The sequence below is a fragment of the Mus musculus genome, chromosome 1 (genome assembly GCF_000001635.26).
Source record: "Mus musculus strain C57BL/6J chromosome 1, GRCm38.p6 C57BL/6J".
Classification (NCBI taxonomy): Eukaryota; Metazoa; Chordata; class Mammalia; order Rodentia; family Muridae; genus Mus; species Mus musculus.
Genome location: NC_000067.6, coordinates 112,760,792 through 112,776,297, shown reverse-complemented (window position 1 = coordinate 112,776,297; position 15,506 = coordinate 112,760,792).

Sequence of the window (15,506 nt, the reverse complement as noted above, 5' to 3'; positions counted from 1 at the left end):
GATGACACCATTGCATACACTAGCAAGCATTGGCTGAAAGGACCCTGATATAGCTGTCTCTTGTGCAACAATGTTTTATTAGTTAAAGGTAATTTACCCTGAAGACAGGGAGGGGGGAGGTTCTCAGAACTTCCCTATTCACAGTTTGCAAAACAAAAGATATTTTGAGTCAACTTCCCCGAGGCTGCTCTGAACTTGCATTAACTAGAACATAAGAAAAATTTTTTCCAACCCAAGCATTTTGGCCATCCTGTAATGAGGACAGGATTTAGAACTTTTAAGTTTCTTTGTAAAATTAGATTATAACTACAACCTTGGGAAAACAAAACCCAATTTCAAAACAATTTATCATCTTTAGAATCAATATTAGAAGCATTACTATCATATTACAAAGTTTGGCTGCCAATTTATACCTATGGATATATGACAGTGCAAGCTTTAATAATCATTAAAGAGACATTGCTTTAAATCTTATCTTTAAATTTACTTTCTAAGATAAAAATCACATTAAATATTATCTCAGCTAGAAGTATCTTAGGAGGCCCAGTGTTTTGGCCTGCTTATGCTGAAAGATCCTGACCAAATGCAAAATGTCACAGAAACCCTGAAATTGGCAAAATAGATTTCATTGCTAGCAGAACTAGCTTCACTGATTTAGAAAAATAGAGGTGCACAATGCTCTGGCCACTCCTTGAACCCGTGTATCTGCCAACGTTTTGACCGTTCCTTGAACCCATGTGTGTGCCCACTGTTCAAGCCCATTGCCAGGTGTTTGTGATATTGGTTGCTGGAGAAGAGTCAGAAAATCTCCCTAGCAACCACAGCCGGGCCAATACGAAGTTGCTACACCTGCACCAGACTCTTTCCTTGTACCCCTCCCATACCCATTTCTTGAGAATAGACATTGTTTATATCTGGAAATCCCTTACTTTCCCGTTCTCCTTTCCCCTCAAGGGCCTATAAAAACTGGGACCTCTTTCCCCTCCAGGTCGACTCCTCTACCAGTAGTCCCCAGAGCTCTGGCTTTCCCTGAATAAAGCCTCATGTGCTTTGCATCAAGCTTAGTCTCTCATGAGTTCTTGGGTTTCTGCTATTGTTCTGAGGCCTGAGTGAGGGGCTCCTCAGGGAGTCTTTCAATGCCATGTGTTTGAAAAGACTCCTGAGTTGCCAATTTAAGGCTAACCTTCTGTTACCAATGTAACAATTATTTAATCCTAACCAATAACTTATGAGCTGATTGTGAAGACACACAGAGTACATTACCAGTAAAAAAACAAATGAAGCAGCTACACTTAGATCAATCAGAGAATATTAATTTTTCTAGCTATAATTATAAAATAAAAATCACTTTGTCATTAGCTAGATGCAATAATCACGAATGAAGAGACTTTGCTTAGGAAAAAAACATCTATCAGCTTTTTTGAACCACAACCATGAGGCTGTATCCCTTTTTTTAAAAAAGTTTTTTTCAGCAGGGGACTCCTGCTGTGCCTGATCCTGGCTAAAGCATGTAGCCACTCTCAGCTTTGCTTATACCAGCCATCTTTTGTTTTCTAACATAAAACACAGAACATTCATTCATTCAGACAACTAGATATGAACATACATGAATGGAACATGTGAACAGACTGGTGCACCAGACATTAGACAAGACTTTAGACAAAAACACAAAGAGGGCAGAGAACTTCTGCTGTAGGGCCCAGAGAGAACAAAGCAGGGAGCCCCTAAAGTTTCTCTCTGCTTCTGGGACATTTTCCTCCCACATGATGCAGTTTCTCACTGCAACCAATCTGCCTGATTACTAAATCCAAACCCTTTTGATTCTCTCACCTAAAAAAGCAGCTTATAGAAGCTGCGGTTGATTGCCTGTTAAGTTCCTAGATCCTGTATCTCACTGCTGAACCTAATTGAACACAGGGTGCAGGTTTAGTGCTGTTCCAGCTTAGCCCTTACCAAACCTTCTCTGGTACGAATTTTCTTTAATTCTTTTCTTCTTCCATGGAGCTCCAAACCAGCAGTGTTTCTTCCAAATGTCCTCTGCCATTCCCAGGTCCAAAGTTGGGTCATGAAATTGTTGGGGCCAGCCTGTGGCTCTCATGTCCGGGTTCGAACAAGGGAGGCATCTTGGAACTGGAAGAGAAGAGGGAATCTAGGCGGGTAGAGAAATAATGGAACCAAGACAAGCTAGTCTGCTCAAGGTTCAAATTTTTAATGGCACACATGCTTTATAAAGGAGAGGGGAATCCCATTCCCACCAAATCATCCTTGGAGCCCAGCTGCAGGTGACCATGTGTAGTCTCCAGAATAACTAGGCCAACTCCCAGCAGGTAGCAGCAGTGGCAGTGGCTGAACAATAGAGTGATCCAGTGAGGCAGGCTCCGCCCTAAGTAATCTCCTTAGTGGTAAGCAAAGTGAAGGTCTGGCTCAGCCTGCTTCAGGCATGTGGGGGGAGGTTGCATGACTGTAAGCATCAACTTATGTGTTTGCCACCAACTGGCATAGCCTCACATGAGATAGTGATATCAGGGTTCTTTCAGCAAAATCTTGCTGGCATATGCAATAGTGTCTGGGTTTAGTGGCTGATTATGTGATGGATCCCCGGGTGGGGTAGTCTCTGCATGGTCCATCCTTTCGTCTTAGCTCCAAACTTTGTCTTTGTAACTCCTTCCATGGGTATTTTGTTCCCTATTCTAAGGAGGAATGAAGTGTCCACATTTTGGTCTTCCTTCTTCTTGATTTTCTTGTGTTTTGAAGATTGTATCTTGGGTATTCTAAGTTTCTGGGCTAATATCCACTTATCAGTGAGTGGATATCAAGTGACTTCTTTTGTGATTGGGTTACCTCACTCAGGATGATATTCTCCAGATACATCCATTTGCCCAAGGATTTCATAAATTCATTGTTTTTAATAGCTGAGTCGTACTCCATTGTGTAAATGTACCACATTTTCTGTCTCCCTGTGTTGAGTGACATCTGGGTTCATTCCAGTTTCTAGCTATTAATAATAAGGCTGCTATGAACATAGTGGAGCATGTGTTCTTATTACCAGTTGGAACATCTTCTGGGCATATGCCCAGGAGAGGTATTGCTGAATTTTCTGGTAGTACTATGTCCAATTTTCTGAGGAACCACCAGTTTACTTTAATGAGTCAACTTTCAAGAGGGTAGATGGAAGATATCATGTTACAGGAATGTTTTTAGTGGTCTGGCCAAACAACAGACAATGGGAAATTTAAGGAAGGAGATGTGTATTTTGCCTCATGGGTTCAGAGAATATAATCCATCCAGGTTGGTAATGTGTAAGTGTGAGTAGCTCTTTGGTAGAACTGTGTAGATGCTGCTTGTACATAAGAACAGGTGAGGAAGTTGGAAAGGGAGACTCTTAATTTACTTACTTTTTACTCAGTGCAGGACCTCAGGTCATTAGATTCTCCCCAAACTGGATTATAATATCTGCTTCAGTTAACAATATATTTTCCCCCTACACACACACACACACACACACACACACACACACACACACACACACGTACAAACTCTCCCCCTCGAGTAATTGACTGTCTCCTCCATAGTTAAATGATGCTAACTCCTTCGTTTATCCTCTCTGAGAGCTTCTTCATATACATTCATAGAGGTGTGTGTCACTAATACATCAGGATTTATTAATCTAATCAACATGACCATCAACTTAACTATAATCAGATGATTTCAAAAACACTTTAATTAATTTTCTTTGAAATCCACAATTTAATTATGTAAATGAATATATGTACCTACAAATATATATATGTATTTAATCATTATCAGTTACCAAGGAATTTTCTCATTACGGGCAGCTATGGGTGCCAATTCTAATAGCTTTTAGCTGTCACAATCGTACTATGTATCATTCTCCCAATACTCAGCTATTCTTTATTTCTTCATAATGGGCTTACATTTCCCCTCCTTATAAAGGTTGTCATGGTATTTAAATAAGAAAACTTGGATAATGCAACTTTTTCTAGATAGAAATAGAAGTATACGTAAGTATCATGATTGGATCTCAAAATTACTGTGTTTTAAAATAAAACAGAGTGATATCTATCTATCTATCTATCTATCTATCTATCTAATCTATATATAATTACAAAGTCTTGATGGATTTGAAGTGATTTTTAAGCTAATTTTCACTCACATCTTTGCAAACATCCAACAGATGTTGTGTGTAACATCACACTGATGTGTGTAAACATCTAGCAGATGTTTTTAAACATGTATTAGATCACAGAGCAAATTTTCTTTGTTTTGTGGAAATGATATCTGTCAACATTATTCAATGGCTCATCATGGATTTTATCTTAACCACTGAGGTATCTATCTCTTGTTAGCACTGGAAAGTACAGAATCATCATCACCTTGTCATGATGATATTGGAGGTTCCCTTTTCCCTAGTAATCTTTCAATGTTAATATTTATAGATGTCAATGTATGATACTATTGATGATATAAGGTGATATATATATATGGTTCTTAATTGTTTCTTCTGTAAAGATGTCCTCAAACTTAGTGGGACCCAAAACCTTAATTCTAATTGAGCAACAAACTTGAAAATTACCCTGTATAGGCAAATCACCTATACATGAAGGCTGTATTGAACAGAAATGACAACCCCTATGTCATGGTTCACACAGTGTCTATAGCAAATTTACCTGTTTCATCTTTCAGTCTTCTGTATCCATTGAATTCTGATGAATCAAATACATCCATATATCAAAATTAACATTAATTAAGGCAGTCAGAAAGCCCTGGCAATCCCTCTGTCACCTCCATAACAGCTCTGTTGTGTCAGGCACAAGTGCAGCAGCCCCTAGCAACGTATGTGCTCTATGCTCAAACCTCACCTCCTCATGACTGTAAACCTCCTGCGTCATGAGACCCAATGATTTCCATAAGCAGTACAATTTTCTAGAAACGATTTTCTGAACATCTGATCTTGATGAAAATAGTGTTGCTTGTTCTTTCCCATTGAGTTACCTTTGCTCACCCTTTCTTTTGAGAAGAGACCATATTGTGCAGCTTCACCTGCTTCATCTGTAATGGCAACGTGCTGTCACACTGAGTGCAAACCACAGCCATATCTTAATAAGCAGTCAGTTAAACAGTGTCTAGATTGACCAGATCACCCAAATGTGAAGATGGAAAACTTCTTTTTGTCCTAATGGAGTGTCTCCTCGACACAGGCAGTGATACAAGAGATTAAAAGTATTTAAGATCCACAGCAGTACTGAGAGTTTTTCTCTCTCTATTAAGCCCCATAGGGTTCAGAGTGGGGATGGTGATTCATTAATTCTTGGTGATGAATCGTCCTCATTATTCTAATTGTTGCCTTGTCTCCTTGAAGCAGCTGGTACCTGGAGGGAAGTTTCAGAAATGCCAAGGCAGCTGCAGAATCCATGCTCAACCTCCCTGTGAAGAAGGTATAATTACTGCTGTTATTATACCAGTGGGCTGGCTCTGTCACTGGTACTGCCTTGGGCTGCCCAAGGGTCTCTGGAATTATGGTATAAATAAGTACTCATACTTTTGCAGGAGATAATAACATTTGTATGTGTTGATCCATCTTCTCACCTCACTGTTGGCTAGCTTCAGGCTTTATCTGTTTTAGGTTGGATAGACCTCCTACTGCTCACCTGTCCTTCTTCCAATGTTAACTAATGACAATTGGCAAGAAAATACCTATCTCTTACTGTGTTCTATCAAGTGCCAGAAAAATGTTGACTGTAAACTATACACTGTCTGTATGTCACAGTTCGAAAATTAAAAACTGAGGTCTACAGTGTCCAGTTCATATTATCCAAGAGAATAACATCCTCCAGGCATCCCCTAAGCTTGATTCCTTTTCTCATATGTCTAGTCTTCCTAACACAGTACCTATAGCAATTTTCCTTGTATCTCTCAGTCCAAGATCCTGTTGTGTACCTGTTCCCTATGAACTGAAACATTTCCATCCTAGAGGAAGATTGAATCTGACAAATCACAGGATATAGAGAAAAGTCTCAGGAAGCTCCTGAAACTTAGAATATTTGGAAAGCAATGCCCAAAGTTACATACAGTTATGAATGCTGGGAAAGGAGGCTCTCCAACCAAGGTACTGCAAGTTTTGCAGAAATCTCTGGGCATGCAGCTTTTATGAGCTGTCACCCACTCTGGGGGGGGGGGTTTATTGGAAATAAAGCTCTCTTAAGATCACTCATGTTTCACTAAGTAACTCCTCATTTACACTATAAGTAACCCCAATAAATTCACTGTTTCACTTACTTAGACTTAGATGGAACCCTTATTTTATTATCCTATCACTGGTGTCTTTCCTAGGGGTGAATAGACATTTGTCCATATCTCTCTGGAAAAGTTAATGCTGTAACCACTCTATCCTCAGTGAACCCCCCTCAGCCATCCAATCTGAGTATATTGACTTGTTGAAGGCATACAATTTTGCCACATGGATGTTGGCTGGGGAGACTCCGGGCTGCATATTCCTCTGTGCCTTACCACCTTGGGTTGTCTGGTCTCTGGCCACACCTTGAATTTTCCCAGATTATATTTATTTCTATACATTTCTTAATTAATCTCTTATACTCCATTTTCTTGAGCAAAAGTGGAATTCAGAATAACCCTAGAGTTCTGACTTTGTCCTCTTTCAGTGAGGTTCAGCTGCCAATATGACATGACTCATTTAGGGAGAGAGAACTTTAACTGAAGCACTACATACATCAGATTGCCATTTGAGTGTGTCTGTGAATGATTTCTTAATTGTTAATCCCTGTAGGAAGATACCACCATGAGTAATTCTGCCCCTGGGTGTGTATTCCTGGACTATCTTAGATAGGTATCTGAATGAGCCAGTTAGCAACACTCCTCCATGTTACCCATTTCAGTCCCTGCCCCAAGGTTCCTGCTCTGAGATGTGATGGTTTCCCTCAATGAAGGAAAACTATAAGACAAGTAAATCTTTTCCTGCCCAAGGTGCTTTGGATACGGTGTTTTATCATAGCAGCAGAAAGCAAGATGGAACAATCCCTAGATATGTAGCAGAATCCATGACACATTGTAATATCAGGAACTTTGAAATGGACTTGGGTGACAAAATACAAGACATGGAAAGTAGTACAAATAATTTAAAGACTGGTCAGAAAAAGGACCAGAGCAAGGCTGGGGAAATAGTCAGTAAGGTACTTGCTGAGAAAGTACAACTTGGGTCATACTACTCATCTACAAAATATTGGGCATAGTAGTCTGCCTGTGATACCTACATTGAGGAAGCAGAGAGACTTGCTTTCTGGGGCTCACTGGTCAGCCAGTCTAGAATAATTTACAAGTTATAGGCCAGTAATAAAATTTGTCTTAAAGATCAAGATGGGTAACGACTAAGAAATAACAGCTGAGGTTATCTTTTAGCTTCTATATGCACATAGTTGTATACTCAGCACATGTGCACCTTCATACATCTAAATATGCACATACAACCACACAGACATATATACCCTCTGACAGAAAAAGAGCCACTGTGTCTAAATGTTGAAGGTACTTTTCTGTTTCCTTGTATCCCTGAGCTGCCTTTTAGGAGCAACACATTATGCAATTCATTTTTCAGACAACTGATTTTTTTTTCAGATATTCTCAAAATTCTGTATTGTAGGCCATCCACTTTTGCCCCTTCAACAATAGCAAACAAAACCAGGAACCAAACTAAACCAAACTAAACTAAAAGCAATGATTTCATACTTGTGTTCTTGTTGATGTTGTTGTTGTTGTTTGTCTTAATGGTTCCTGGAAGCTTCCAGTCTTACCTGGTACTTTTGACAAATGATACACAAATGGTTGGCTGATGGACCCTATGTCATCATGTTTTACAAGAATAGTGTCTCTACACCCTCAGGAGCACCATAACTTACTGAATATAACATTCTTTTTATTAAAAAAATTTTTAAGATAATTTCAATATTTTCATTTCAAATGTTATCCCCTTTTCTGGTTTCTCCTCCTGGTTATCTATGGTGTTAGGTGGTCTTGCTATCTCTGACTGGAGCTTGTCCCTCCTGTGGTCGTTTAAGCCTGTGATCTTATGTATGTCAGCACTCCTGGCAAGATCAGCTCTCTTCTGGGCAGGGTTTGGGTGTGGAGGGATTTGAGACAGCCTTAACTCTGGGGTGCATATGGAGACCAGAAAGATCCTGTTTCTAGCTTCTCCACTGTTTTTGTGTGCTCCTGGCCAGTCCCACTCTGGAGAGTTATTGGAACAAAAGTGGTGATTTCACCTGGAACTTAGGAGTGAGAGCTCTCCTCAGAGACCAGCTCTCTTCTGGTGGGATTTGTGTGCAGAGGGCTGTGGAATAGCCTTAGCTCCTGGGAGTAGATGGAGACCAGAAAATCACATTCTTGTGTCATGTGAAATTCATTCACAGAAGGAAACTATGTAATCATTCTGTCAGTAGCAACTTCAGTATGGTAGACATATGGTGAGTAACATAAAAGGGAGAAAGATTGAAAAACTACAATAAACAGAGGGACTCTAAGAAGGATGACAATAAATAGAAATCACACACAGACACAACACACACATCTACACATCAGATGGATATCACACATACACACACATATAGACACATACCTAACATAAACACAGATGCCACACATACAGACACATCACATACAGTGAGACACCATACACAGACATGCAGAAACAGTATACCCACAGGTAAACACATATATACACAGATATTATACATACCCATACACATATAGACACCACACATACAAGACATACAGACAGACATCACATACACATGAAAAGAAATAAATCTTTCACATAAGAAAAGTTAGTCAAACAATTGCATCCACACAAACAGGGTTTTGTATTTAGTCATTCTTCAGTTCACTAACAAACTAGACACTGGCTTGGAACCCATTCCACAACATAAGGTATTTTCTAAGAATCTTGGAGCAAGAGTCTAAGTCTCATAAGCACCAGGCTGATCACATTCAACTGAAAACCTTAAAGTTTTACTGACCAGTATGAGGTCATACTCAGAGGAAAACACCATATACATTTAAATTCAGATATTATAAAATATGAAAACAAAATGAAATTCCTTGACAGTTGAGTGAAAACATTTGATAATCATTAACAATGAAATCAAACAAAATAAAATTCAGGTGAAGTTAAAGTGTCCAGGGTGGCAAAATTATTGTTACTTCTTTGATCTTTTGTATAATTGTAGCAATAACTTAGATATTCTTGAACTATAGCTCTGGGGGGCAATACAAATTAAAAAAATGCCAAACCAGGTTATTTTAGTCTGGTTATATAGAAATTGATGCTCTGTTTTGGTGTGAGAATTGGAGTGGCATTTGCATGAAGGTTTGTTTGCATGTGTGTGTGTGTGTGTGTGTGTGTGTGTGTGAGACAAGTAAACTTGGATGCACTCCTCAGGCACCATTTAGATCGGATCCTTCTTTTGAGTGTCTTTTACTGGCCTGAAGCATACTAAGTAAACAGTAAACTCCCAGGGATCTCCAGGGATCTCCTTGTTTCTGCTTCCCTGGCATATTGAGACTGTATGTGAACCATGGCCATTTTTTGCATGGATGCTGGGAATAACTCAGGTCCTCCTGCTTATGAAGCCACCACTTTACTGACTAAGCATCTTGCTCCATAAAAAATTAATTGTTCTTATACTAACTTGAAAAGTAGTGCTGGGAGGAAGCTGGCCAGGGAGTGGCATTTTTTCACACAGGGGCAGCACTGACCCATGAAATGTTTTGCCCTTCTTTTGCTTCAGCTCCATAGTGGCTTAGTCTGTAGTGGCTTTCCTGAAGAAACACTCATCCTTTGGTTCAGCTTGGTACAGTGAATGAATCAGGACAGGGACTAGGATTCTGGGAGTATTTTCTAGAATATGTGACTATGAAATTAGCCTCTCAGGAAAGGAAATGAAGGAAAGGAATATAGTGCCATACTAGAGGGTACAGAGTTCCTGGAAATTATTTGTAGTACCTGCAATGAGTCAAACTCTAGCATATTTACTTTATTTGTAACTCTATGAGATAAGATACAATTTAAAATGACAAACTGTTGAATTTTCTGAGATATAAAAGGCTTAAAATTGCTTGTTCAAGTTTAGTTATATATTATGATGCAATTTATTCTATTTTAATGAGATTTTTTAATTTTAAATTTTAACTTCTTCACAAAAGGTAAACATTTTAAAATATAGAGAATTTTGATATTCTGTAATTCTATGAGAAAAAAGTTTGGCAAGCAATTTTGGGCTTTACATATTTTGTGAGAAATAAAACACTAATTGACTCAATGATTAGTTAAAGGTATTCTTGACCTATCAGTCAATTGTGGACATTTCAGTTATTAAAACAATTTTACAATTCTGTTTGCTAACCTAGTATTATCTCCTCTCCGAAAAATAACAGAATATAAAATAGTGGTGTTGTGGGAAATATTTGGAAAGAACACACCAACTCACCAGTGCTCCTGCTTCAACTCCATGACAAGGCTGGAACATGCTCCCAAACTCCTGCTGCTGGTAACTCTCTCCAGCTAGCACCCCCACAGCATCTGGGTCTGATTTTCCTGGAGCTGCTAGTTCCTTCTCCACCATGGGAAGTCCCATATTCCAGTAACAAAGTAAAACAAAACACTTTAATCTTATAGTTAACCAATCAGATTTGTGTATCAATAAATTCTCAATTTACAAGGTGCCAACACAAGAATTTCAGAGCCAATTGATAATAATAAAAGCCTTATCCCAATTATTCTAACCTTATATCATAACTACCTGTGGCTGGCTAAAACCATACTTATTCAAGTCCACCAGCATCACGGCCTTCCTCCTCTCTCTCTCTTGAGATGCTCTTTGTCCCTACTACTCATAGCTCTTCGTCCCTTTTCCCTGCCTAATCACAGGCCTCCTACTGTCCTAATCTAATTGGACAGGAAAAATTTCCCATACCTCTCTAAGAAGTGTTCTGGTAAGGGTGCTAGGTGTCCCTTAATTCCAGCATTCTTTGATGAACACTGAGGCTAAAGAGTCTTGCCCTAAAGGTACATTTTTCATTATCCAAGCAGAGATGTCAGCCTTCTCTTAAAAACACTAAACATTTTACACTTAAACCTACTGTTTCTGGACTCAATTTGCCAATTTTAATTGTGTTCTGCTCCCTTTTCTTCAAACTGCATGTGTTTCATATGCCTGTGTTTTACTTTTTTTTTCCATTTTTTATTAGGTATTTAGCTCATTTACATTTCCAATGCTATACCAAAAGTCCCCCATACCCACCCAACTCCACTCCCCTACCCACCCACTCCTCCTTTTTGGCCCTGGCATTCCCCTGTACTGGGGCATATAAAGTTTGCGTGTCCAATGGGCCTCTCTTTCCAGTGATGGCGGACTAGGCCATCTTTTGATACATATTAATCACAATTCTCATGATCCCCAAGCTAAAAGCTGTTAGCAACAAACATGCCACAGCTTAAGTGCAATAATGCTTTAAAAAATTTTTCCATCTGGTTAACTGACCACATTATTTTACAAGTCTGCCTCATTCAATTCTTCATGCCTCCAGTAGAATATAGCCAAATTCTTTGACAAAACATACCATGAATTATGAATAGTCTAATTTCTGATAGACTATTTCATGTCATATAAAACCTCATGAGTTCAGTCCTTAGAGTCAATATTTCTAATGGTTTTTGGTCTTCTAAACACTTTCCACAATTGTATATTAAACTTTGCTTATAGCAAGATATGGTTTCTTAGTGGAATATATGCTCAATATTTACCCCCAAACCAGTTCCAAAGACCTTAGAACCAGTTGGTCCTCTCTGCAATAAGAACAACTGCACTTTCTGGGGCCATTTCTGTGTTTGTTCTTTGGTCATTGCTGTGACAAGACACCTAAGAGAAGAAGAATTCAAGAGAAGAATAGATTGTTCATGACAGCAGTGGGTATTTTAGCCATAATCTGTGCAGGGCACAAGCAAATTCACAGTAGTATCATGCTATGTGGAAATATCTTTCTTAGTTACAAAATGTACATGCAAGTCTTATCCTCTAAATATATTTTTAGTGTCTTGTTCTTGCTTTTCAGGAGTAAGGGGAAAAGGAAAACTGGTCCCAAGTTTCCATTAAGCTAATGAGACATTTTACAGTATATATACTAATAGAATTTGGTTAACATTTTTTCTGCATATTTCTTAATTGAAAAAAAAAAATGTCTGATTTAGTGTTCATGTTTTCAGAGTGTTAGTGTCCATGATGGAAGAGCAAAGGCATGGAGGAAGAAAAAGTGCATCATGTGATGATCCATGGAAGAGAGAGGGAGGGAGGGAAGAAGGGAGTGGGGAGAGAGAGAAAGAAGACCAAACGGGGGGGGGGGAAGAGAGAGGGAAGGAGGGAAGGAGGGAGGGAGGGAGGGAGGGAGAGAGAGAGAGAGAGAGATTGTTGAGATAGTCTCTCTATTAACTTCTGTTGGCCTTGAATTCTTGATCCTCTTGTCTTACCTTCCCAAATACTGAAATTACAGATATGTGACCTCATGAATAGAAAATTCAACATCTGTGGTGGTTTTGATTGTATGATTCCCCTGAAGATGACTTGAGATAAGAGTAAGAAAAGCCCATTATCATGAAAGTGCAATAACATCTGCAATAGTATTGTTTCATGAAAAATTCAAATCCTCTGTGCCATATTTCCAAAATGATTTTTTTGAAACCTCCAAATGTTTAAGCTATTTTGTGGTGTCATATATACAACATTTTCTCTAGTAAATAGATGGAAAGGAGTGAACATCTTGTGAGTGTTTTTTTTCAGCCTTAAAATTGAAAGCTCATCTTGGTAATGGACTCCCAGAGTACTCTGCATACTTAAGCCACCTTCTTAATGATCAATAAGAACAGTCCATTAACAGAGCAGCTGGTGAGGCAGAGAGGTTCTTGTAGAAAAGCATTGCAGATGAAGCCAATGTGAGCATGTGAGAAAAGGGAAGAGGGATGAATTGAAATGGAAAGCAATTTATTTCATTAGTTAGCACTAGACATAAATTACAGTGTAATGGAATTAATCATTTAAAATGATTGTTCAATTAGACATGAAAAAATTCAAAAAATTCTGCTTGCTGTTCTTTCTCTCCCCACTTCACACCCAAGGAATACATTTAGCTTTAAAGGTTTTGTTTTTATTTAAAAGAATAAACGATCTGAGTGAGTGACCCCAAAGTTGAGATTATGTATTGCTCTTGCATAAGCACTGCATTCTTTTTTTAAATTTTTATTTTTTATTAGATATTTTCTTTATTTATATTTCAAATGTTATCCTCATTCCTAGTTTCCCCTCTGAAAATTCCCATCCTCTCCCCCATCCCCCTGCTTCCCAACCCAACCAATACTGCTTCCTGATCCTGGCATCCCCTATACTGGGGCATAGAACCTTCACAGGACCAAGGGCCTCTCCTCCCATTGATAACCGACTAGGCCATGCTCTGCTACATATACAGCTAGAGCCATGTGTCCTACCATGTGTTTTCTTTGGTGATTTAGTCCCAGGGAGCTATGGGGTTACTGGTTATTTCATATTGTTGTTCCTCCTATGAGGCTGCAAATCTCTTCAGCTCCTTGAGTACTTTCACTAGCTCTTTAAATGGGGACCCTGTGCTTCATCCAATGGATGGCTAGGAGCATCCACTTCTGTAACCCCAGCACTCAGGTGGCAGAGGCTGATAGATCTCTGATTTCATGGCCAGACTGACGTATGTAGTGTGTTGTAGGACAGTTGGGGCTATGTAGAGAGACCGTTTCAAAAGCACAAACCAAAAAAAAAAAAAAAAAAAAAAAAAAATTACCAGAGATACTGTATTCTATACACATCCATTAGGCAGGTCTTAAACACCTATAGTTCCACTGTTAGGATATCTGACACCCTCGTTTGGCATTCATGAGCATGTGCACATATATGTCATGCCTAGATTCGGACACAAATGCATACATCAATGTTTCAAAAAAAATAATATTTTAATTAAATATATAAAGAATGAGGAAAATTTTAAGTTTCATATGAATTTTCTTGGGAAGAAGAAAGATATAGCATTCTTTCAAGGAAAAGCCTTCTGGATAGGAGAGTATCATCAACCAAAATACTGCAGTAAATTAGAAAGGGCAGTGCTTGACTGCAGGGATGATATGAAGGGAAACTTATGGGAATATTGATGAGCATGGTCCAAGAATGTCAAAGTTGCTTGCCAATGAATGAATAGTGGGACCTTGAATTTAGAGATCTGCCTGGCTCTGTCTCCTGAATTGCTGGGATTAAAAGTGTATGCCATCACACCTGGATTTAAGTTTATCTTCACATAGAACCTGCTTTGTCCCACCGTGGCCTTGAATTTAGAGATTTGTTTGGCTTTGTTTCCTGGGATTAAGGATGTGTTCCCCCGTGCCTGAAACTAAACTTATCTGGAGCTTGTCCCCAAATTCCTTAAGCTGTTATCTCCTAGAACATAGGATTCTGTTCCATTTCACGTCCTGTTGCCCCTTTAATACTTTAATTATATATTTTACATTTTTCTTTCCTCAGCTTGCTATGCTTATTCAAGATTCTCTACCTGATATTTAACCAGAGAACAATGTCTATGATGGGCATTTCTGAGACTTCCTTTGTCAATGCAATTAATCTGAGTCTCTTCACCTTAGCTTCAGGTAGGCTCTTCAGACAAGGACAAAAGTAGGCATGTTCTCCACTAAAATACTGCAAAACAGTTTCTATTACTAGGATATCCCGTTAAGGTCAATTTAAGCACTCTACTGCTTTCTGTATCCAAAGTCCCAAAATTCACATTCTTCCAAACAAAGACATAGTTAGGCTTAACACAGCACCTGGGACCAACTTCTGTCTTAGTTCAGGTTTTACTGCTGTTTGCAGACACCATGCTCAAGGAAAGTCTTATAAAGGACAGGATATATTTGGGGCTAACGTACAAGTTCAGAGTTTCAGTTAATTATCATCAAGGTGGGAATCTGACCAGGCATGGTTCAGGCAAAGCTGAGAGTTCTACATCTTCACCTGAATGCTGCTACTGGAAGACTGACTTCTAGGCAGCTACTGTGAGGGTCTTAAGCCTATGTCTACAGTGACATACCTACTTCAACAAGGCCATACCTCTTAATAGTGCCACTCACTGGGCCAAGTATATACAAACCATCACAGAGGTGGTGTTTGTTTTTAAAATTCTCCAAGTCACTAACTTGTAGACAGCAAGAAACTCTTAAATGTTGTCCCCCATATACCTTTTTATTCTGTCATTACAAACATTACAAATTTATCCCAGAGTTTTGTAAGACATGTTGTCAAGTGAAAGTCCAATTAAAGTCATTGAACAATGTGTGTTTTCATCTGTCTCTCACTATGACGTGAATCCCCTGATTTAGGAACTTGCTCAAACCTCTTTCTTGTTGCTCCCAC